The following is a 24,579-nucleotide window of genomic DNA, read 5'->3' as shown; positions in this document are numbered from 1 at the left end:
CTGGCTACTTTTCTCCAGCTCTACAATCTACATTGGTCCAAATACGAAATATAATCGATCTAATTTTTCCTATACATCAGTGTTTATACTTATTTTATATTATATCTGCCTTTTCTTTTACAAGGAAAAGAATATATACTAACATAAATAAACGTACAAAAAATGGGTGATTTAGAACTCAATCTTCTTAAACAAATTCTTGAGTTTGAGATCTATATATATATTAGAAGAAAAATCTCATTAAAAATAATTAGTCAAATTTTTTGAAAAATAATCATGGATAAAATTGATAAATATTTTATACTAATAACTTAGTCATAAAAAGAAAAGAAAAAAAAACAAAGAATTGTTTTTCAACCAAAATTATAAAATTTTGTCAATAAATCGTGGCGACATTTAATGAACAGGTTATCAGTCAGAAATTTCAACTTTAAACATACACACAAGTTTTGTCTATATATTGATTATCACATGTATCATTTCCCTCGATCTCTTTCTGTATATAAAATGATTAAATTACTTCATAATTTCTGGATAAATAATATGTTTACATAAATTTCTTTATACACACTTTTAAGAAATTAAAGAAAATAACAAGGAAAAAATAAAATATTTTTTTATAAAAATTAAAATTAGTTTATATTGAAATATTTTATATTAATTTTTTATAAATGATTTCAATTCACACTAATTTTAACTTATATGAATATGCTTTATCTTTCTTTTTATTTTATTTTCTTTTATAATTCTTTAAGAAAAATTTATCCAACATAATTCAAAGTATTCATAAATTTTAGAATTTTCAACAAGGTAAATTTAAATAGATCAAATCAATGTACACCTTCCAAAAAGATTAATTGTTTTTTTGGATTAAAGTCACAATGGTGATCGAGTTGAGTACAACTTGACTTTTAAACCAACATAAAAAAAAATAATAATAAAAAGTGATTGTACATAGTAATACATATACTACAATAATATAATAATTATCAAAAAAAATACTTTTACATACTATAAATAAACTATATATTAATATATTATTAAAAAAAATATTTATATATGTTATAGTAACACACATATTGAGTCTTATTTAAAATTAACATTAAAATTATATAAAACTATATATTAAATAGATTTATATTTACATACATTATATTTATAATGAATATTTTTGTATATCGTTATTTGTAAAATTTCTTATAATGATTCTTTTTGTTTTTTATTCAACTAACATTTGTGGGTAATTTACGCTCAATAAAATGAGTTATTTTTTCTAAGCATGTAAACATTGCATTTGAAACTTATTAACTGTAGACACAAATTTCAAACGTGCAACGAAATATATCCTAATAATTAGTGGGTGGTGTTAATATGGTTTAAAAAAATTATATAAAGGGACTCTACCTTGTATAGCATAACCAAATCCTTTTTGAAGTTGGGAGAAAATGTGGTCTCAAATGGCCTCTCTTAGTACTCTCGCACTTGTATTGGCTTTACTCTCTCTGAGCTTGCCATCTCAAACCTCAGCAGACAAAGATGGTTATTCATATCCTCCACCGCCACAAAAGAAGCCCTATTACTACCACTCTCCACCACCCCCACCCTCTAAGAAACCTTACTATTACCACTCTCCTCCACCACCAGTGTACTCACCTCCCAAGCATCCTTACCATTATTCTTCACCACCACCACCACCTAAGAAACCTTACAAACCTCCATACAAGTACACTTCTCCTCCTCCACCACCTAAGAAACCATATAAGTATCCATCTCCCCCTCATCACTACTAGATAGTCACTTAGTATACCATCCAACGGTAAGCTTCAAAGTATGTATTCTCCATCTCATTTCAATAAAGATTTTATATATTGCAATTAAGTAAATGTCTAGAATTTTAATATTGTAATAGGTAATCACATTTACATAGCAAGATATTGTTAATAATGTATGAAAATTCACTAAATCAACCACAGTTATAATACTATACACGAGATTAATCGTCACTCTAATGAATTAATAGATATTTATGACAAGACAAAGCATAATATCATTATTTAAAATTTGACATTCAATAAAATTTGCTATTATGATGAAAGTTAAATACATGCATTTATTTATTGCAATTTTAATTATTAATAAATATCATTTTCACTGTTGCATTTCTTCACTTCATTCTACATTTATTTTTTATTCCAGAAAAGATAAACACATTTCTCTCTCTGTCTCACTCTTTCTATATATCAGTGTGTAAAATAGTATATACAACTTCAAAATGAAAATTATATATATATATATATATATATATTTTTTTTTTTTGTTTTTTTGTTGGTCTTCTAAGAATATTATGTAAAAATCCTTAATGTTTTACGTATGTTCTGAATTTTACATTTATACTATACCTATTTGTTTTGTTTTTCTCAGGGGATTAGAAGAAAAAAAATATTGTTCATTAATTTTAAGACACATTCAATTATGTAACCTGGTTACTATGATAAATTATTACAGTCTGGCATCATTATAATTCCAATTAATATTGACAAATGCATATAATTAAATAACATCAATTCTTTCTCATATATAAATTTTTGTCGGGAGGAACTAGGTAATCCAAAGTTAATTATGAGATAGTTTCCTCATTACCGGATTGAGGGATCAGTTATTTACATGTTATGACAAACTAATAATTTAGTCCCGCACGTGTTTTTCAGGATCTGAAGAACATGTGCAAATAAAGGAGATGGATGGATGGAAGAAGCACCAAATAGTTTATACAGTGAAGAGTGGAACATGTTTTGTGAAAGTAGTGTTAATTTGCTTTCAACTTCATTTATTTTGTAGTATTTGTACTCAAAGTTTTAAGGCACATGTTCACTTCTGATTCATGTATCTCGTTGTCCTGCTTGTGTTGTGGTTTTCTAACTGCTGGATATGCAGAGACAACTTTTACGCCATTTATATAATGTAATAAATAAATACTTTGAATTGTGCTTCCTTTTTTCTTTTTTCTTTTTTCACTTTTACTGGTGTACCATCGAACAGGTACACAAATATAAGTTGTTTTCATTGAAATATGTCTATATTCCGGTCTAGAATATTTAACATTTTTCTATTTATGTATATACAGGTCTAGAGAGAATATTAATAGTATAAATAACTTTTTAAAATATGTTATTAACTTATAATTATTAAAATTATATAATATATATATATATATGTATATATATATATAATTAATTTATATATTTAATTCTTCATTAAATATAACTAAGTCTATTCAACTCAATTAGATTTAGCAATTAGTCTTATAAGAATGACACAGTTAGTTAAATATCTTCCTTCACCTCTATTAATTAGGACCTAGATTTGACCTTATTTAAATCGTGTTTTGTCCAAACTTTTTTTTTTAAAAAAAATATCTAACAACTATAAGATTGAAAGACTAATATTAATATATTAAATGTAAAAAAGAAATAGAAAAAATATTATATAATTAAGTCTAACTTAGGTTAGAAAATGTAACACCCAGTTTTTTTAAAAGATGGCATTTTCGTAATTATTGATGACATTTTTGTAATTTTAATAAAGGAATAAGGGTATTTCTGGGTGTCGGAACGGGCCGTTCCAAATGCAGAACGGGCCGTTCCAAAAGAGGGAATATGCTTGTTTTTAAAGACCCAGAACGGGCCTGGAACGGGCCGTTCTGGAAAGGAGAACGGGCCGTTCTAAAATCAGAATGGGTCGTTCTGCTGGGTTTTGGAACAGGCCGTTCCGATTTTGGAACGGGCCGTTCCAGTTGAGAAATTTGCACAGATTCGAAGGATCCGGAACGGGCCGTTCCAAATTCAATACGGGTCGTTCCGGAGACCCCAGGATGCCTATAAATAGGGGCAAGGGGGGTGAAAATTTTATACTGAGTGAAAAGTGAAAATTCTAGAGAGAGAGAGAGAGAGAGAAAGAGAGAGAAAGAGAGGGAAAGAAGGAGAGAATCCGGAGGAGGAGGCCCTGCCCAAGTTTCAACTCCGCTTATCCAGGTAAGGGAGGAGTGAGAAACCTCGCTCAGGGGTGTGTGGATAATTGTTGAATAGTTTGTTTGTCGGATTGGCCCCCAATCCCTTGCCATTGTGCTGTCTTATTTTCTGTTTGCTCTACTTTATTCCTTGTTGAAAATAATAAATGATTATGTAATCATAATCCCTTGCCGTTGTTCTGTTGGATTTTTTATTTACTCTACTTTGCTCTTTGTTGAAGGTGCCGTTGTTCTTCTATTTACTCTACTTTGCTCTTTGTTGAAGGTGTCGTTGTTCTGTTTGATTTTCTATTTACTCTACTTTGTTCTTTGTTGAAAGTAATAAATGAATATGAAATTAATGTTAATAATAAATGAGTTTTAATATGAATAAGAATGCTCTCTGAATCTCTGTGAATACCTATGCGGACCTTATGAGAAGTATTTATGACATGACCATGGAAATATGGACAAATGACATGAGACCTAAGAATGGACTATGAGACCTAAAAATGGACTATTGAGACAAGCTGTGATAATAACAATATGAAAAATAATGACATGATATACTTGATGAAACCTTGTACTAAGTTAAATGTTGAGTTCATGAAATAATGAATATATGTCATGCATCATATGCATATATTACTCCAGGTGTGCCGCTGAGGCCGCATACCAACGATGCTAACGAGGTGTACCTTAGGGTCACCGGTGGTGTAACTTGCTAACGAGGTGTACCTTAGGGTCACCGATGATGTAACTTGCTAACGAGGTGTACCTTAGGGTCACCGGTGATGTAACTTGCTAACGAGGTGTACCTTAGGGTCACCGTTGATGTAACTTGCTAACGAGGTGTACCTTAGGGTCACCGGTGATGTAACTTGCTAACAAGGTGTACCTTAGGGTCACCAGTGATATAACCAGGTGTACCTTTGGGTCACCAGTGATGATATGTGAAACTTCCTTATGGCGCCACATGCATGCATTTATGAGTCGAGTTCATGACATCATTTCATGATAAATGAGTATATATGTGATATTGATGATGTATGTGTATTGTTTATATGTGACTTATATTTGTTGTGTGTGTGTGAGTGCTATCTAACCTTTATTTCTGCACCTGAAACTGAGTGAGATGTTTCTCACTCCCTTGTTGTTCTTGTATATGTTTAAATTATGTTGCAGGTGATCAGCATCATGAGGATGTTGGTAATGAGGCTTAAGGCTTCAGTTGGGCATGCTCTGATAGGATGTGACATCGGGCATAGCTAGGCTTATTTTAACATGTTATTATTTTAAAAGCTTTAATTTTCTCTTCCTTTGTAATTTTGAACGTTCTTGAGAAAAGACCAAAATGTACATCTTTATCATATTATTTTTATTATATGAATTGAAAATTAATTCCTAACTAGAAGGCACTGCCACCTTTGCTGGAATTAAGTTTATATTTTCTTTTATATGACTTTTTAAGTTTTAATACTTATATGTTGACTTTTTATGATTGATGAGTTACGAATGTGAATCTTCTACCTTATGAGATTTGAAACAATTGTTTTATACATGAAAGATATTATTAAACTATGAAAGATTTTATTTACTCAAAAAGAAAAAGAAATTATTGTTTACATTTATTATGTATTAACGTTGGGGTAGAGGGTGTCACAGAAAAATTGTTCCACCAACCTCTCTTTTGTAGATATAAAGTTAAATGTTGTATTAATTATTATGCTAAAAAAATTTCAATTGGTTTCTATAGAAACATATGTTTTAACGAATAATAAATTAAAAGCAAAAATGTAATGAATACATAGTTAAATTTGAAATAATTTAGAAAAACTTAATTTAAATAATAATTATGGATAAAAATTAAGAAACACATTATTAAATATATGAGTCTACCACCATATTCTGAATTTGGTTATATTTTATAGTATAGAAATTCCAAAACATGTATAAAGTAAATCTCCATGTCTGATTACACGTTGTCAATTAAACAAAACCAAACTCAAAACAATTACATAAAACTAAGGCTTAAGCCTCTTTTTCAACGTCATCAACCACAAATGGCGCTTAGTCAAAAAACAAACAACACAGATAAAAGAGTAAGATACATCTTGCTACATATTTTTGGTGTGAAAATGAAAGTCAGACAGCACACAAGCATATAAATGTTTATATCAATTCAAAATAATACACATTTCAAAACAGTTACTCATGTGATGTAACGTGAATCAACATTCTAATGCATTTGTTGTCATTTTAAGTCTTAATTTACATGAAAAAGAAGCACAGGAATACACGTGAGTCGACGAACACTACATCATGGTCATTCAATACTATCATTCTCAACTAAGATGATATTGCTAGCAATATGACACCTCGTAATTAAAATGTATATAAAAAAAATATTTTGAAATTAATTGGGTTTTTATAAGACAATAGTTTAAAATAGAATAAAAAAATTACTTTGTGAGAAATTAAATGTTTTAAACTATTGAACTTTGATCTCAATTAGTTCAATAGCATTTGGTTAATTAAGATAGAGTTTATTAGCTATCTAACCTAATACTATTATTTTTTGTTTGGCTCTTGGAAATATTTTATTTTCATTACCATAAAATGACATTTCTCATAATTCATAACAATATCAGTCTCAATGCATCTATGCAAAATTCTATCCAGACTATTCAAACATGCATCAAATGAGAATCTATAAATAGTTAAATCATCTATAAACACCTCCATGCAACTCTTTAGAAAATCATCACTAAAAAATGCTTACCATACACTACTAGAATGTACGAGAGGCGTTGCACAAGTCAAAAGGCATCCTCCTATATGCAAAGGTGTCAAAGGGGTAGGTGAATGTGGTCTTCTCTCCTAATCCTCAAGAGCAATATGAAATCAGAAATAGCCAGAAAATCCATCAAGGAAATAATAGTGAGATTTACCTGCCAGATGCTCAAGCATTTGGTCAATGAAGGGTAGAAGAAAGTGGTTCTTTCTTGTTGCTTGATTTAGCCTTCTATAATCAATGTAGACTCTCCAATTGTTTTGCACCCTTATTGGAATCAGCTCATCTCTGTCATTCTTCACAACTGTAATTCCTATTTTCTTGGGAACTACTTGGACTGGACTCACCCAATGACTATCAAATATGGGGTATATAATTCCAACTTGAAGGAGTTTGGTAACTTCCTTCTTCACAACATCCAGAATCACCGGGTTGAGTCTCCTATGAGATTGTCTCACTGATTTAGTTCCATCTTCTAAGAGTATCCTATGCATGCATGTGGATGGGCTAATACCAGGAATGTCAACTAAGGTCCAACCTATAGCTCTCTTATGCTTTCTAAGCACGAGCAACAACTTCTCCTCTTGCTGAGCATCTAGGGAGGTGGACACAATCACAGGGAGCTTGTCATCATCCTCCAAGTATGCATACTTGAGATTTTTAGGCAGAGGTTTAAGCTCCAAGATGGGTGGCTGCATAATGGAAGGAACAAGACTAGTTGACAATGAAGCTACAACTTGCACCTCAACAAGTAGGTCAAATTCATGCACATGTGCATAATCAGAATGTGTATCAGTACTCATATCAGTATCAGCATTAGTATCAATATTCAGAAACTGATCAATGCAAGAACTACACAATTCAGAATCAGTACATGTAAGACAAGTGAAAGAACTTTTTAGAGGTGGGAAATCAGCATCATGAAAGAACTCAAGCATATGTTCATTAATTAATTCATCAAACAGATCAGCATGAAAAACAGAATGGTCCTCAGATGGATGTTTCATAGCATCATGAATGTTAAATCTAACCACACTATCATCAAACTTCGTAGAAAGTGTACCATCATGGACATCTATCTTGGTTCGGGTTGTATTTAAAAATGGTTTGCCTAAAATATTGGGTACTGCACCATGAAAATATCCTTCTTCCATACACAACACATAAAAATCAACAGGAAAAATGAGTTTATCAACCCAAACCAAGACATCCTCTATAACGTCAACAAGGTGGGAAGTACTTCTATTTGTCAATTGAATCACCACACATGTGGGTTTTAAGGGTCCAATGAAAAGAGAATTGAAAGCAGACACAGGAATAACATTTATTGAAGCTCCTAAGTCTAGCATGACATTTTCAAATTTTTTGTCAACTATGATGCAAGGTATAGTAAATGTGCTAGGATTCTTACACTTCTCAAGAATATAAGGAACAAGCTTACCTATGAGTGCAAACACATTTCTTCCCATATTGATCCTTTCATTACCTTTCAGCTTTCTCTTATGAGTGCACAACTCCTTCAGGAACTTGGCATACCTTGGTATTTGCTTAATTGCATCCAAAAGAGGTATATTCACCTTAACCTTTCAGAAAACATCCAGAATCTCTTTATCTACCTCTTCCATCTTCTTGCTTTGAACTACTCTTGGTGGAAATGGAAGGGGGATAGAAAATTTTTGGTGTTGGTTTGTTGAAGGTTTGTTGGACTGAATTAGCTCTTATTTTGCTTGCATATGACCATTCCCTTTCTCTATGGCAAATTGATCTACATTTGGAACACGGGGTCTTGTTGCTTCTATGGAAACTGTGTTGTGGCAGGTACAGGTACTTCATCAATGGTATTCCCTGACCTCAAGGTGATAGCACTAACATTCTTTGGATTGACCACAGTTTGCACAAGAAACTTGTTTAAATTTTGTGCTTGTAGCTGATTCACAATAGTGGCTAACTGCCCGATCTGGTTGGTCAAAATTTGAATGATGCATCATTCTTTTACTGGTAATGGAGGTTCAACTCAACCATTTTCTTCACCATATCCTCCAATGAAGGTGAAGGTGAAGGTGCAGGAACATGTGTTGGTGCAGCTCGCTATTGGGGAGGTTGATATGCAGAACTTGATGGATGGTTTTCAAAAGGTGATTGGTTCTACTAAGAATTTCCCCATCTCAAGTTAGGATGATTCCTCCAATCAGGATTATATCTGTTAGAGGACAGATCATAATTTTGTTGTTGTTGCTGGTGTGGAGGCCTATTATTGTAGATATTTGCAACATAAGCTTGGGGGGTATCAGGACCTGTAAACTCTTGCAATGATGGACAACCATCTGTAGGATGATTATTTGAAGTGCAGATGCCACATACTTTTGCAGGAGAAGCTAATTTTTGATTCGCAACAAGTTGGGAGACTAATGTGGTGAGATCATCAATTTTACTCTCAAGCTTTGTGTTCTGTTGTATCTGAGGCTCCAACATCATGGACACCTCTTACAACTATAACATCACTTCTCATGTTGAATTGCTGAAAGTTGGATGCCCTTTTCTCAACTAGACCTCTAGCAAAAACAGGTGTCATGTCTCCTAAGGCTCCTCCACTAGCTACATCAATCATGCTTCTATCCATTATGTTCAATCCCTCATAGAAATATTACAATAACAACTGCTCAGAAATATGATGGTGGGGACAACTAGCACACAATCTCTTGAATCTTTCTCAGTACTCATAAGCTCTCTTCCATGAGTTCCCTAATTCCATATATGTCTTTCTTGATTGTAGTGGTCCAGGATGCAGGGAAGAATTTTTCAAGGAACACTCTCTTCAAGTCATCCTAGCTTGTTATGGAACCACGGGCCAAATAGTACAACTAGTCCTTGGCAAGATCCTCTAAGGAGAAAGGAAATGCCTTCAGATAGATGTGATCTTCTGGAACATTTTGTGGTCTCATGGTGGAACAAACTATGTGAAACTCTTTGAGCTTCTTGTGTGGATTTTCACCTACACGACCATGAAACTTAGGCAACAAGTGGATTAGTCTAGTTTTAAGCACAAAAGGAACATCCTCCTCAGGATATTGAATGCACAAACTTTCATATGTAAAATCAGATGCAGCCATCTCCCTAAGTGTTCTCTCACAAGGTCCATTAGGTTGCTCACCCATGTTTTCAGTTTGAACTGAACAACTTTAGTTGCAACACTTACACTATGACTATCACTATCTAAAGATAGAATTATATGATCTATAACTAATCTATGGACTATCCTATCTATTTCAGGATCAAATGGATGCAAAATGCCCAGATTGTTCCTAGTCATGCACTAGTGACCAGGATACGTGAATAGTAGGGGTAAAATTGGAATTTTTATGCAGATTGAGAAACCATAAACAATAATGCACCAATATCATCCTAAAATCATTGAAAACTACCACAAAAAATTTCAAATCAAAATTTAAAGTCTAACTACATGAACTACCTACGAAAAGTTTGGAAAAATAAGAAAATAAAACTTCAAAATTAGAAGAAAAAAAATAGTAAATGACGTTTTCTTGAAAATCTAAGCATGGCCTGCTAGCAAAGCGATAAAGGTTGCATAGATCGCATTTTTCTACCCCAAAAACATATAAAATATGTCCAATTCTAACAATCATAGTAAAAGTTATGGCCATTTGAAATTTTTGCAAAATCACTATTCACCACACTCATGCAACTCACTCCAAACAAGATAACTAAATGTGGCTTATCCAACACTCATTATATGTTGAAAGAATTGTGCAAACCAATTTTCATGCAAAAATTCATAGTGCAACCATATAAAGTATGTCAGGTTGAGAGTTGGACAAAATTGACACTATTCACCAACACATTTCATGCACAATTTTCACACTCGCAATAGAGGAGTAGTAGGGAGAGAAAACAAAGTATGCATAACGGAAATAGAGTATGCACTACACTACACTACACACTACACACTACACTACACGAACATACAATACAATACAATACACAACCTTTGGCTGGAGCGTTACTCCCCGACAATGACGTCAAATTTTATTGATGTCGTACCCGTTCAAATGAAATGTGATTTTTGTAGTACTAGGAAGTGACTCCGAAGTCGTCTCTCTCAAGGAGCAACAGGCCAAGCTAAGGTTCTCACAGTACAAACAAACACACGAAGGGGGGTTTCAAATTTGAAATAAAACACAGTCCATGAACAATAAAGTAATGGAACAACACACATCAACTCTCCAACTCAGTTACAACACCCATATCATTGGTTCAAAATATTACCCTACTTGTCTAAACCTCAGTTCAAGTTCGAGTAACCACTAAGCATCATTACCCTCATTGAACACATATATACAAGTGAAGCATTAGCATGAATCTCTATTCACGAGATTTAAGCAAACCGTGAGCAACTGTAAACAGATTAATAAGGATTAGAACGCAAAGACACATTAAATGAATGAACCTCAATAGTGCATTAAACTGAGTCCGAGAGTAATACAAATTAGCCTTCCATGGAAATGGAAGACACAACAGAATAATAATGGAAGAAGAAGAAGAAGAAGCTACAACAACGAAAATACAAGAAAAGTGAGGGAAATCGAAAATACAAATATGGTTCTCTTTTGAATCTCCTCCAGAAAATTAGATACATTAAGTTCAAAAAATTGGGCTAGCACAGCTGCTGGCCTATACAAATGGGAAAATAAAAATAAAGAGAAAATTGGAATGGGGTATTGGTGCTGAAGTAAGTCCACGTGGCAGTGCTCCTAGTCCATTAAGTAGTCCAAAATCTCTACAGGTGATTATGAAATTAATTAGGCTAATAAATCCAATTAAAGGCAATTCATAATTAATAGCCCAATAAAACTCAAAACAACAAAATATGGCAGGAGAAAATAATTGGGCATTAACAACATTTAATAGGAGCTCACAAAAGTAAGAAAATGCATGAAAAATATGGTTCATCAATATCCAACATACAAATCCACATCCAAAGCGAGGTTTCTCACCCTCCTCTTACCTCAATGAACGCTTGATGAAAGATGTAGGTCTCTGAGGTGTTCTCTTACAAGCTCTAGTTCTCCTTCTCATTTTTCAAAATGATAGAAAATAAGGATCTTAAAAATAAAAGAATTATTGTAATCTTTTTTTAAAAACTTAATCCACACTTAACCCTTTAGTAAAAATATTTTAACCATAGTTATCTTTTTCTTTCCCTCAAATATTAAAAATTATAAATAAATAATATATCAAATAAACATATTTCTTTCAACTCAAATAATTATAACAAAATAGAATAATTAATAATTAACAAAAATATAATATATAAAATAAATCTATTTCTTCCAATACAACTATAATTAAAATAAAATATATAAAAAAATCACAATAAAAACACATATTTTTCTTCAAATACTTATTATAACAAAATGTCATAAAAAATACATATTTCTCTAATAAATATAATACAAATAATTTTCATAGATATTCATTATTTAATTAAAATACTTGTAACTATTAAAAGCCTTTAAAATATTTTATAGAACCCATTTAATTAATTAAGACAATTATAAGAAAATAATCTTGATAAATATAAAAATAAATAATAATTAAACTATTATATTAATAAAAAATTTAGGGTGTTACACCACATCCACTCTGGTATATTTAAAGGTTGTAACTTTCTAAAAGGTTTCTAATGTTCTACCTTAGACTTTTGGCAAACTAAGCAACCATTATATTGGCCTTACTACGGTGATAGTTGAGCTCAAAGTCATAATTCTTAAGAAACTCTAACCATCTTTTGTCTCACGTTAAGCTTTTTTTGGTCAAACAGGTACTTAAGGCTTTTATGGTCATTAAACACCTCAAATCTTTAAGACAAAAACTACTGCAACTAACTTTAGGTCATGGGTAGAATAATTTTGTTCATGGATTTTCAACTGCCTAGATGCATAAGCTACTACCTTCCCTTTCTGCAAAAGCACTCCTTCTAAACTCATCTTAGAGGCGTCACAATACACTACAAAAGTTTCACTAGGGTCAAGTAATACTGAAATAGGTGTTGAGTTAGACGGAGCAATCCTTAGCAGGGTTTTGAGTGAGACAAATATAATACATGTTGTTATTACTAACAAGTGTGTCAGCGTTTCAGAAAAATATAAGTACAGGCAAAATGAAGAACAGAGCATGAGCAACTTTCCACACCAAAACCAAGACAAAGGGTAAAGAACTATAAGGCATCAGATGAAGAGATCAAGCGAAGCCAAGCCCAGCACAAGAAGGAAAACAATGAAGCCTCAGACGATACAAGACCAAAGACAATGGATGAGGACAAGACAAAGAATATGGAAAAGCTTCTGAAGTCGACAAAGATCACAGAGGAAGACCTGTCAAACACACCAAAACAAAAGCAGGTTAAGCAAACGATTGAAGCTCAAGCCATGCAAGAAGGATTAGTTCTAATACCAAAGAATAAAACAATCACTAGTAAAAATGAATGTACCGAAGAAAATTGGATGAGTCAGGAAATATAACAAAGGATAAAGCAAGTGGTTCAGATAAAGTTTGAACAATCAGACGGAGATGAGTCAAAGCAAAGCACACCATGAGGATCAAACAAACCAAGTCATATGAATAGATAAAGTATGACATGTGAGCCAGACAACTATGAACCAAATGTCAGACGAGGATGTGTCAAGGACAACCTCAATTGCAATCTAATAAATTAGACGAAGAATTGGTCACAAAACAGAAGGAAGTCAACTATGCGTCGGACGAAGGACAACGCAGATTGAAAGGAACTCCAGATGGAAATGGAATCTGTCCACCTACAAGTTGATCAGACCTAGAGAAGAGTCAAAGCATCAAGTCAAAAGCTCGGACGAAGGTCAAGTTTTGAGATGCATAGGACTAACAGACAAAGACGAAAACTACCATGAAAGCATTTAAGGAATTATGTCTCCAAGGACAACTCAGACATCGTCTACGATCATAAAAGCTCTCAAAATGATTGCGCGAGTAAAAGTTGAAAAGAAGAAAGAGAAAATCAAGCGCAGCAGTAAAAACATGCATGTGTCAGAAAAAGTACATTACTTTTTCAGAGAAGGACAGTTCAACAACTAGGAGACTAGAAAAAGGACAAAAAGGTTCCTTGGTCTCTGCTAAATCAGACACTACTGCTAACAAGGCAAAGAAGACTTCACGCAATGTCTATGAACAGGAAGCAACACTTAATGCAAAATCTTTAGCATTAAATGAAAGACCAAACTAGTCATAAACTATTATATCAACTTCAACGAACATATGCAACGAGCAGATTCCATGAGCCTACAAATATACAATAACCTCAAACCTAAAGAGAGGGGAAAGAAGTAACGAAAGAATGACTATAGGCATTGCCCTGGGCTTTGAGCACTAAGCACCAAAAGTAATATCAAGCCCAAAAGAAAAACAGAGAAATCAGAGATCGATTCTTCATAGTCAAATCTACAATGTATCATTGTATTTATCTCTGTAGTCTAAGGTGTTCCAAGTGTATCTTAGGAAGGAGACCTTAGTGAGTGTTGTAATCTTATGTATCTTCTTTGTAAAGAGTAACCCACACACTCAGAATCTCTATAGGACTAAGGTAGTGAAACCTTAGAGAGTGTAAATCATATATGTATCCTCTCTGTAAGAGTAACCCAAACACTCAAACCTGATTATACGTCTATCATCTGTAAATCCTGAAGAGGCTAGGGAAAGAATACTTGTAAAGCCTAGAGGGGCTTGTCAAAGAATACTTGTAAAGCCCAGAGGGGCTTGTCAAAGAATACTTGTAAAGCCCAGAGGGGCTTGTCAAAGAATACTTGTAAAGCCCAGAGGGGCTTGTCAAAAAATACTCACTGCTAGCCAGAAGTGGCTGAGAAGAATATACTAGCGCTGGTGAGTGAAGTTGGTGGGCCAGGAGTGGTCAAGAATACTTGGAGAACCAGAAGTGATTTAAGAATACTAGCGCTGGTGAGTGAAGCTGGCGGGCCAGGAATGGTCGAGAATACTTGGAGAACCAGAAATGATTTAAGAATACTAGCATTGGTGAGTGAAGCTGGCAGGCTAGGAGTGGTCGAGAATACTTAGAGAACCAGAAGTGGTTTAAGAATACTAACGCTGGTGAGTGAAGATGGCGGGCCAGGAGTGGTCGAGAATACTTGGAGAGCCATAAGTGGTTTAAAAATACTAGCGTTAGTGAGTGAAGCCAACGGGCCAGGAGTGGTCAAGAATACTCAGGTCCAGGAGTGGACGATAATACTCAATGTTCTTCATTTTCATATCTAGTGGAACCCTTTAGCTGAAGGAGACTGAACGTAGCTCAATTGAGCGAACCAGTATAAAAGTACTTGCACTACTTTATTTATATTTCAAATGAAAATCTTTCTTAATTGTTAAATCATACTGAAAACTTCGTCCACCATTTATTCATCATCAAAATCATCTCTTAGACGAAGACGCAAACTTCTCTTAGCTTACTTATTACACTGAAAGTTTCGTCTACTGCTTGTTTTCAATACGACAATCTTTAGACAGAAAATGCAAGATTTAAATTATTATTATAAGAAACATTTTCCATGAAGCAGACGATAAAACTCTCAGATGGAAAACCTTGAGCTGAGAAAATCTTACATAATCGTCAAATGTTTTAAAACCATATTTTATCAAACGAATCAAATCATCTTTGTGAAAAAGGTTTTAGATTTCCTTAAATTACACAGACACATATTCAACCCCCCTTTCTGTGTGTTTCTCATCTAACTTCAATAGGCACGTTGGTTAATCTCCTCTTAAGCTCTTGAAAACTCTCCTCACACGTAAAATCCCACACAAAAGATTGGTTTTTCTTAGTCAACTTGGTCAAAGGCAATGCTAACTTTGAAAAAACCTTTATAAACCTTGATCGAAGCCATATCCGGTCAAATAAAAACATGTAAATGCAGTACTAGGAAGCTTTCCTAGGTCGTCTCCCAAGGACCATTCGTCTCTGTCAAAGGTTCAAACACGTAGTGGGTGGGGTTTTGGACAGGTTTGAGCAAAGTTAATAATGCAAATTAAATGCAAATTAGGATTGACTCCTTGTTAAGATTGTAACTCTCTTATCTATGGTTCACTACAGATATCTCTGTCAACAACTTAATCCTTGGTCCATCCGAGTTAACCAACTAAGTGAAGATTAACTCAAGACTTCCCTACACGAATTAAGCAAACATATACAACATTAAACCTCTCCACCAGATTAAGAAAACTGTGACATTAAAGGAAACCCATTAAGAATGAACGCATTAATACATAGATTTAATGAAAAAGAACCAAGCAGAACAGAGATACACAATATGAACACAACCTCAAACAGAGATTACAATCTGCAACAAGGAGCCAACCCCAAGGGTTTTAGCCTTCCATCAAAATGAAAATGCAGCAGAACATAGTCAGCATGGAAGAAGAAGAAGAAACTAACAATCTATATTCATTCAAATGTAAAACCCAGTCTCAAATACAAGCAGAAAATCACAACGTGAAAGAAGAAGCAAAACAGAGAGGAAAAATATAAAGGAAAAAGAAGAATAGAAAACTAAAATGTGGTCACGTCATTGAAGAGTAGTGGCTGCATGGTCAGCCTAGCCTAGGACCCTAAAACCCTAGAAAAGTCAAATGGCCCCCAATCCAACTCTGACCCGAAAATATAATATAATAAACAAAAAATAAAACAAAATGCTAATGTGGCGCAGATGTGGTGAAGTGGTGCTGACGTGGCACCTTGTCTCTTGAAGTCCAAAATATCTGAGCCCAAAAATGCTTCATGATTAACCTGAAAATAATTAATGAACAAAAATTAGACCAAGTGAATTGAAATTAATTAAATTTCAAATTACTGGCCCAATGAAGCCCAAATAGTAAAATTGTGCAATTAATAAGCATTTAAATCCAAATCAACAATTAAAATAAGTACAAAAAGATAAATAAATAAGGAAAATAATGACTCATCAAACTTCCTATAATACCCAACTAAACCTAGTAAGCTCTTAATCTCAAAAAATGATTTAGGTGTTTTTCACTCAAGTATCACTTCATCCTTAGAAGGGTCTAGAGCTATACCTCCCTTAGAAATCACATGTCTTAAGAAGCTCACACTATCTAGCCAGAACTCACACATAGACAACTTAGCATAAAGCCTCTTATCCTTAAGGATTTGAAACACTATCCTAATATTCTCGATATACTTTTCCCTAATCTTAGAATATAAAAGGATGTCATGTATGAAGACTACTACAAACCTATCAAGGTATGGGTTAACGATCCTATTCATGTAATCCATGAATACTCCAGGTGTATTAGTGAAACCAAATACTCATAGTTCCCATAACAAGACCTAGAAGCAGTCTTTAGAATATCCTCAAACTTCACCTGAATCTAGTGGTAACCTGATCTTAAATATATCTTGCTAAATACACAAGCCCTAACTAGTTGGTCCATAAGGTCATCTATCCAAGGGAAAAGATATCTATTCTTAATGGTAACCTTATTAAATTGACGGTAGTCTACATATAATCTCATGATCCCATCCATTTTCTTCACTAGCAACACATGCGTTCCCCAAGGTGACAAACTCGGCATAATGAATTATTTTTTTTGAAGCTCCTCTATTTGTTTCTTAAGCTCAACTAATTCCTTAGGGGACATCATATAAGGTGCTACTAATATGGGTGCAGTACCAGGTACTAAATCTATGGAAAATTTAGTTTCTCTCTTCAATGGTAAGTTAGACATGTCCTTAGGGAAAACCTCAAGAAATTCACTCACTAAGGGGATCTCACTAAACTCATTGTCTTTCTCAAGATTCAAAGAGGAAAGAATCATGTATACCTTATCATTTTCTTTTAAACATGTTTTTATCTTATTAGCACTTAAAAACTTCACTCTCACTTTCACCAAAGGATATGGATTTTTCAAATCAGTTTAAAAGGAAATGATTGGAAGATAACCAATCCATTCCAAGAATGATATCTAGTTGATGATGGACCATCCTTGAAGCATCATATAGGGCCTATCACAGGGTCTATGGCAAGGAGAGCGGAGGAAGATGGAGAGCACACCATGCCTAAAGCTATGATCATCATGTGTGTGGATTTTGAACCTCTCCTTAAGCCTATCTAGTTATTTGTTTTCTCTTCTATTTTTTCCCTTGCATTTTGGGGCACAGTAGATATTAGGTTTTTATTTTTAAATTTTATTTAGCCTTTGTATTACGGGAAAAATTAGTCTTAGGACTTATTTTTGGGACTTAAACCTTGACTTGTAAGATCAAAGTCAACTTTTTTCTTTTCTACACCTAGGGGTACTTTAGCCTTTTAGGAGAGACGAGAGTCCATTTCATTTGGGCTACATTTTGGGCTCATCTAAGGTGCATTTAGGCTTGAAATTTTGGCCAAATTCTTTCCATGAAACCCTAGTTTTTTTCCTCTTGCTATAAGTACTCTAGGCCATCCACCTTGTAGCCACTTTGGAAATTAATGATATTAAGTGAGCTTTGTGCCTCAACATCTTTTCCTTAGTCTCTTAGGGAATTTCCATGGCCCTCTTCCTCTCCTCTCTATCTTGGAATGAGCTTGGGTCTCCCTTGTGTTGAGATTCATGGATGGTGAATCAAGTTCTGAAGTGTTTTGATGATAACAAAGGTCATGAATGAACAAAGGAGAAGACATGAAGACCATGAATGAATATCAAATGTAATAGGAGTAGTTTATGTGTTTTTATGTGTTTTGTTGCTTTCTTAGTCAATTTTATGTTCTATGCATGTTTATGAGTGTTTATGTTTTGCGCATGAGTCAAGTCTTAATTCTAACTGTCAAAGAATAAGTATGATGATGATTGAGAACTAACTCAAAATAATCGATTATTGCTAACTATAATCGATTATTTCGGCTCTGTTTTTCAATAGTTAAGAAACCTTGTTGTAATAATCGATTATCTGTGAAATAATCAATTATCCCAAAATGTGCTATCTGGAATAATCGATTATCCTATAAAATAATCGATTATTCTATTCTTGAATGATTTCTAGAAATCATAAAGAATAAAATAATTGATTATCCTTAAAAATAATCGATTATCTGAGTCTAAAAACTTTATAAAAAGGGTTTTCTCATTTAGAAACATAATAACAAGAGAAGCAAGTGATATTGTGAAAACTTTGTGATATACTTTTGATCTTTGTGATCTTCTTGGAGATTTTTCTTTATGAAATCAAGAAGTAAAACACTTTGTGAAATGTTTTGAGAAAATTCATCATCACCATTATATTCTTGTACAGAGGAACTAAGATTGGTCAAGAATTCACAATCTGATCTATTCAGTTTTAAAGTGAATTCATTCCTTAAATCTTTTTGTGTATTGTGGTAAAAATCTTGTGTAGGTTTCTCAGGTGGTAAGGAGTTCTTGTAGTGGGTTTCTATAAGAAGTACTTTCTTGGGTGCAAGAAACGGTCTATCTTAAGGGGCTATCTTGTGTGTAGAAGTGTGTGCATGTATGATATGCTTGTAAAACTTCTTCATTAAGATAGTGAAACAAATCTTGATCAGGTTATGATTGAGGACTGGATGTAGGTCACGTGTGGAGTGGCTGAACTAGGATAAATCACTTTGCATTCTTTTTTTACCCTTATCTTTTATTTTAAGCAATCTTTAGTTGAATTTTAAAATGATGCTTATGATTTATATTCTTATATGATTAAAGTGGACTGATCTGAAATGTAATCACTGCATATTAACTTGATTTTAAACTGATTCAATAAAGATTGTTAAGCAAATCATAAAAAAGTCATTCCCATATACTAAGAGGGTCAATATACTTCATTGGAAATTGACTTTAGAAAAGTTTTAAAGAAATTAAGATCCTTAAACTTTGATAAATTTTTTTATGTTTCAATAAATATAATTCACCCCCCCCCCCTCTTGGATTGTGCCATTATTTTCTAACACCTTGGTTGGCCTTCATCAAGCTAAGTGAAGTGAGCCAGCCTAAACACCAAACACCTTCCCTTTCCTTCCATCCATTTTGTGCAACCTTGCATCACTTTTCTACCCTTGGAAAGATCATTATCATCCTCATCTCAACCTTGGAAATGAGAAGGAACCATCCATTAGCTTTCATAGAGAAGTTGGTTCCATCACTATTTGTCTAAAAGGCAAACAGATAAGGTCAACCAAAAATTGCTTTCAAAAAATAACAATATGATGACACTTAAGACAAATACTATAAGTAGTTATAAAACCATCAGTGGGAGTCTCCACAACCAAATCATAGCTCAAGCAAGACACGTGTAATTTTATATTCTAGACATATACAAGATAAATAAATGAATGGGTTGCACAAGAATCAAACAATACAACAAAAGGATTCTCAACTATGAAACAAATACCTTGTATTAGACTCTAGAATTGAGTAGCTTCAGCACCACTAATAGCAAATACTTTTCTAGTAGTCTTTGGATGCCCAGATTGAGAACTAGATCTCTTTCCAATTATACGTGGCCTTAGTGGCTACAGACATTAAGTACTAATATGACCCTTACCATTGCAGTTGAAACACGTGATCTCCTTGTCAAGACAGTTATAGTGTTCATGCCCACATTGCTAACACTTTTTGCATCTACCAATAGGTGTAAAAACAAAGCCTCTACACTAGCAACACCATTCACAAAAGGGCTTATAGCAATAGACTTACTTCGACTGCCTCTAACATGATTCCCTTGAAACTTGACAAGAGTAGAGTAACGTTTACTCTTACTTTGACCACCAAATCTCCCATCACGAATAAAACCACCCCCTTGTACAAAGTAGCACATGCACGGTTGTCATAGTTATAGATCCTACACTTAATGACGAGCATTAAATAGTGATAGATCTCCTAATAGTTGATCACCATCTTAACCTCAAGACAAAAGTCATTCACAAATTTAATGCACTTAGCCCTTTCACCACCCTCACCATGGTAGTGAAAGAAATAATGGACAAGCACATCAAACTTGGCAGGACACTCAACAATAATACCATCTCCCTACATCAATTCATGGAATTCCACCTAATCAAGAGAATACTTTTCAAGGAAGAAAACCCTCTTGTAGTTATCCCAATTAACCAGTTTTACTTCAACCATCATCCTTTATAAAGCTCCTTTCCACAAAAAGTAAGCGTTAGACGTCAACATGAAGGTAACAAGATTCACTTTTTGAGTTGCAGGACACTCCATAGCCTTAAAGATCTTCTAAATATCGGTTAACCAGATCATCACGCCTTTTGGGTCATATCCTTCCTTGAAAAAGGGTGGATGGTTACGCTAAAATCGCTCCAACCAACTAGGAGTATCTCTAGCCCTATCCATCTTTATAGCTTTTGCTAACACTTGAAAGGCGTTAGCAATAGCGTAGTCATTCCTACCAACTTAATTCTGATACATATCAACAAAAAATTTACTATCACATCAAGCATAACAAATATGCTATCAGAGAACACAGAAAAGCATAGAGACACACAACACACATGTCTGGTTTAAATCAATCAAGTTTTGATACCACTAAATGTGACGCCCACTACCCCATATTCCATAACATATATTATAATATAAATACCTGAAATATATATAAAAAATAATCATAAACTCAAAATCCATGCAGGAAGAAAGAATCACATTTGACATAACTAGACTTGTGGAAATAACAAATTACAAAGGAAATAAAAGTAAACTACTCAAATTAAATAACCTAATTCAAATACTAGCTAGTCCCAACTAATCCCCGATGACACGTTTCCTACCATATCAAAATCCAGTATTGAGGACTAAGCCTCATCACCGACATCCTCAGCACCATGTTGATGATTACCTGCAAAAACCACAACAAAAAAACACAAAATAGAAAAGGAATGAGAAACATCTACTCTAGCTCATGATGTAGGAATGTAAGTCGACTAGCCAAATACAAACAACCAACGTAATCATAATATAACATACACAATTGCACATCATCATCATCATACATAGCCCATCCATAACATAGTAAATAACAACAAATATAATTATAATACATATGCAATGGACACAAATTATATTCATGTATGTGGCACCAATAAAAATATCACATTTGTACATTGCCACTAGCAACACACTAGAGTAGTCTACAAGAGTCAGCCCACGTCCAACGAAAGCGTCATAGGGAATCTCTTGGAGCTTCCACACTCAGTGAAGGTCATTCCATGCCCAATGTGAGAGAACCTAAGAGCAAACTTTTCTATCTGCCTCAATGGCACTTGACACGCCCTAAGTGGTGCTCGACGACATATCAAAAACAACACACACATCAGAAAACACATAATTACAAGACACACAAATTCACCAAAATACATGATTCAATCGATAGAAGCTTTCCAAACCACCTAATAAACATTCTAAACAACATAATTTATGCATACAATTACAAACTAAAACAATTGCTTCATACACAACCACCAATGCATTCCTTTAGGATTCCCATAGGAATCCACAAGAACATCAAAACATACATTTTACAACCCATTTTCAAAATTACTAACACATACATACAATTCACATCAATTAGAACATACAAGGAAAACAAAAAGTAAAACAGATACAATTGGGAAAAACTCCTTATACATGAGCATACAACAAACACAGGATTGGGGATCAATCTCACTACCCGACTCACACATAGAGCGAGGTTTGTCACTCTCCCTTACCTACATACGCTATAGATAAAGGGTGCATGCCTCTGTGGTGATTTCCTTCTTGCTCTTGTTCTCCAAGCTCTGAAGCCCGTACATGAAAATAAAGACGTAAGAGGGTTTGATCAAAAAACTATTCTTTTAAAAACTTTAACCTTCCTTTAACCCTCCTTTAGTTAAAATACTTAACCATAGTTACAAATTCTCTTCTCTTTTACTAAATATTATAATAACCTTTAATAAAAACACTATATATTATATTCTAAAATACATTAAATAATTAAAAAATTATTTAACAATCCCCATTAATAAAATAAAAATATCAAAAATATAAATAAAATACTTATATTATATTTAATGAAAACAATGTGGTGTTAGAACTCTCCCCTCCTTTTAGAAATTCCATCCCTAAAATTACCTAAAGCAAATAAAAATGGATATGTTTCTTGCATCTGACTTTCTAATTCCCACGTAGCCCTTTCTTCAACATTTCCTCCCCAAACAACCTTGACTAAATGAGTTTCCATACCTCTCAACTATTTCACCCTCTTATCCTCAATCCTTAAAGAAACAATTTCATAAGTGATGTTATCCTTTAACTTAATGTTGTTAGACTCAAAATTATGGGACAAGTCATGAATATATTTTCAAGTTGGGCAACATAAAAGACATCATGCAAATTAAAAACTAACAAAGGCAAAGCAGTTTGGTAAGCAACATTATCTATCTTCTTAAGGATTTGGTGAAGACCGATGAATCGTGGAGTAAGCTTACGAGATTTTAGTGCTCTACCAACTCCAATCCAAGGAGTTGCCTTAAGGAATAATTGGTCTCCCTCTTTTGACTCAAGGTTTTTCTTTCTCTTATCAGGGCAAATTTGATGCCTACTTTAGGATGTTCTCATTCTATCCTAAATTAATTTCACCTTCTCAGTAGTTTGCTAAACTATCAACGTGCAATATCTAGGATGAATCTGCATGTTGTAACCTTTCTCTGATAGGTGTCCCATGCTCAACAAATTGTGATGAATAGCATGAACATAGAAAATGTCAAAGATAAAATTTTGTGAATCATCTTTCAATCTAATAGAAATTTGGTTGGTCCCCAAAATAGGAATATTTGTGTTGTTTCCAAATTTTACGGTAGCTTCTACTATTTTTATCTAAAGATAGAAATAACTCATTTTTCCCACACATGTGATTTATGCATTAAATATCTAGATATCAAATATTTTCATCCTCGAAAAATATATTGCTCGCCAAAAATAAACTTTGTGGGTTGTATGAATTCTCCCCAATATTTTGATGAGTTTCAAAATATTCAAAAAAAAATTGCTAGTTTTGGAATTTGCAATTTTGTCAAAAAATATAATAATCTACTCCTTGGTGAATTTGTGATAACACCAACTGGTTTCTCCTCCTAGTAATATCATAAACTTCTTTTGCTAATTTCAATTCAACAAAGTTTCAAATATTGTGAGCTCTTAAATATGTGACCATCAAAATTTCCCAATAATTAAAATCTAATTTCTCATCTAACTTGATATCAGACCAAATAATATTATAACCAGTAATCATATCTATCTCAAAGATATAATAACTCTCTCTCTATATATATATATAAGGGACGAAGAATCTTTCTTCTATAATTCAATATCTTGATTCACTTTGATTTTACTAAAAATATGATACTTAACTATGGTGCAGCACGTTGCCATTTATAGGTGATACAAACTATTAAAATAATAGAACTTAGTGGCTAACAATGCTACATATCAGTGTTTTAAAACCCGACCGACCCGGCTGGTCAGACCAGTTGGACCGGGAACCGGTGGTCCAGCCGGTTTGAATATGAAGTTGGATCGGTTATGCAGTCGACCCGTTTTAAACCGGATTGAATCGGTCAATTTTCCGGTTCAACCGGTGAACCGGTGGGTCAAACCGGTTCAACCACTTTTTTTTCTTATTTTTTTTAAAATTTTTTTAAGGGACCATAAATCACAAAAATAA

The 24,579-nt window shown here is 33.6% G+C and overlaps 2 long non-coding RNA genes across 2 annotated transcripts; one reads left to right on the top strand and one right to left on the bottom strand.

Moving 5' to 3' along the window:
* The first annotated feature begins 325 nt into the window (after positions 1–325).
* Positions 326–2,991, top strand: LOC114916487 (uncharacterized). The gene is made up of 2 exons (XR_014434853.1): positions 326–1,816; positions 2,709–2,991. It is a non-coding gene; the product is annotated as an uncharacterized LOC114916487 (long non-coding RNA).
* A 13,079-nt stretch (positions 2,992–16,070) lies between these two features.
* Positions 16,071–23,990, bottom strand: LOC114916497 (uncharacterized). The gene is made up of 4 exons (XR_003804933.2): positions 23,345–23,990; positions 22,586–22,654; positions 21,647–21,714; positions 16,071–16,644 (listed from the first exon to the last, which is right to left on the bottom strand). It is a non-coding gene; the product is annotated as an uncharacterized LOC114916497 (long non-coding RNA).
* Between the last annotated feature and the right edge of the window lie 589 nt (positions 23,991–24,579).

This window comes from Cajanus cajan, chromosome 1 (genome assembly GCF_000230855.2).
Source record: "Cajanus cajan strain Asha chromosome 1, NIPB_CcT2T_4, whole genome shotgun sequence".
NCBI classification, from domain to species: Eukaryota; Viridiplantae; Streptophyta; class Magnoliopsida; order Fabales; family Fabaceae; genus Cajanus; species Cajanus cajan.
The sequence above is the reverse complement of the archived record's forward strand: the minus strand, read 5'-3'. Positions and strand labels throughout refer to the sequence as shown.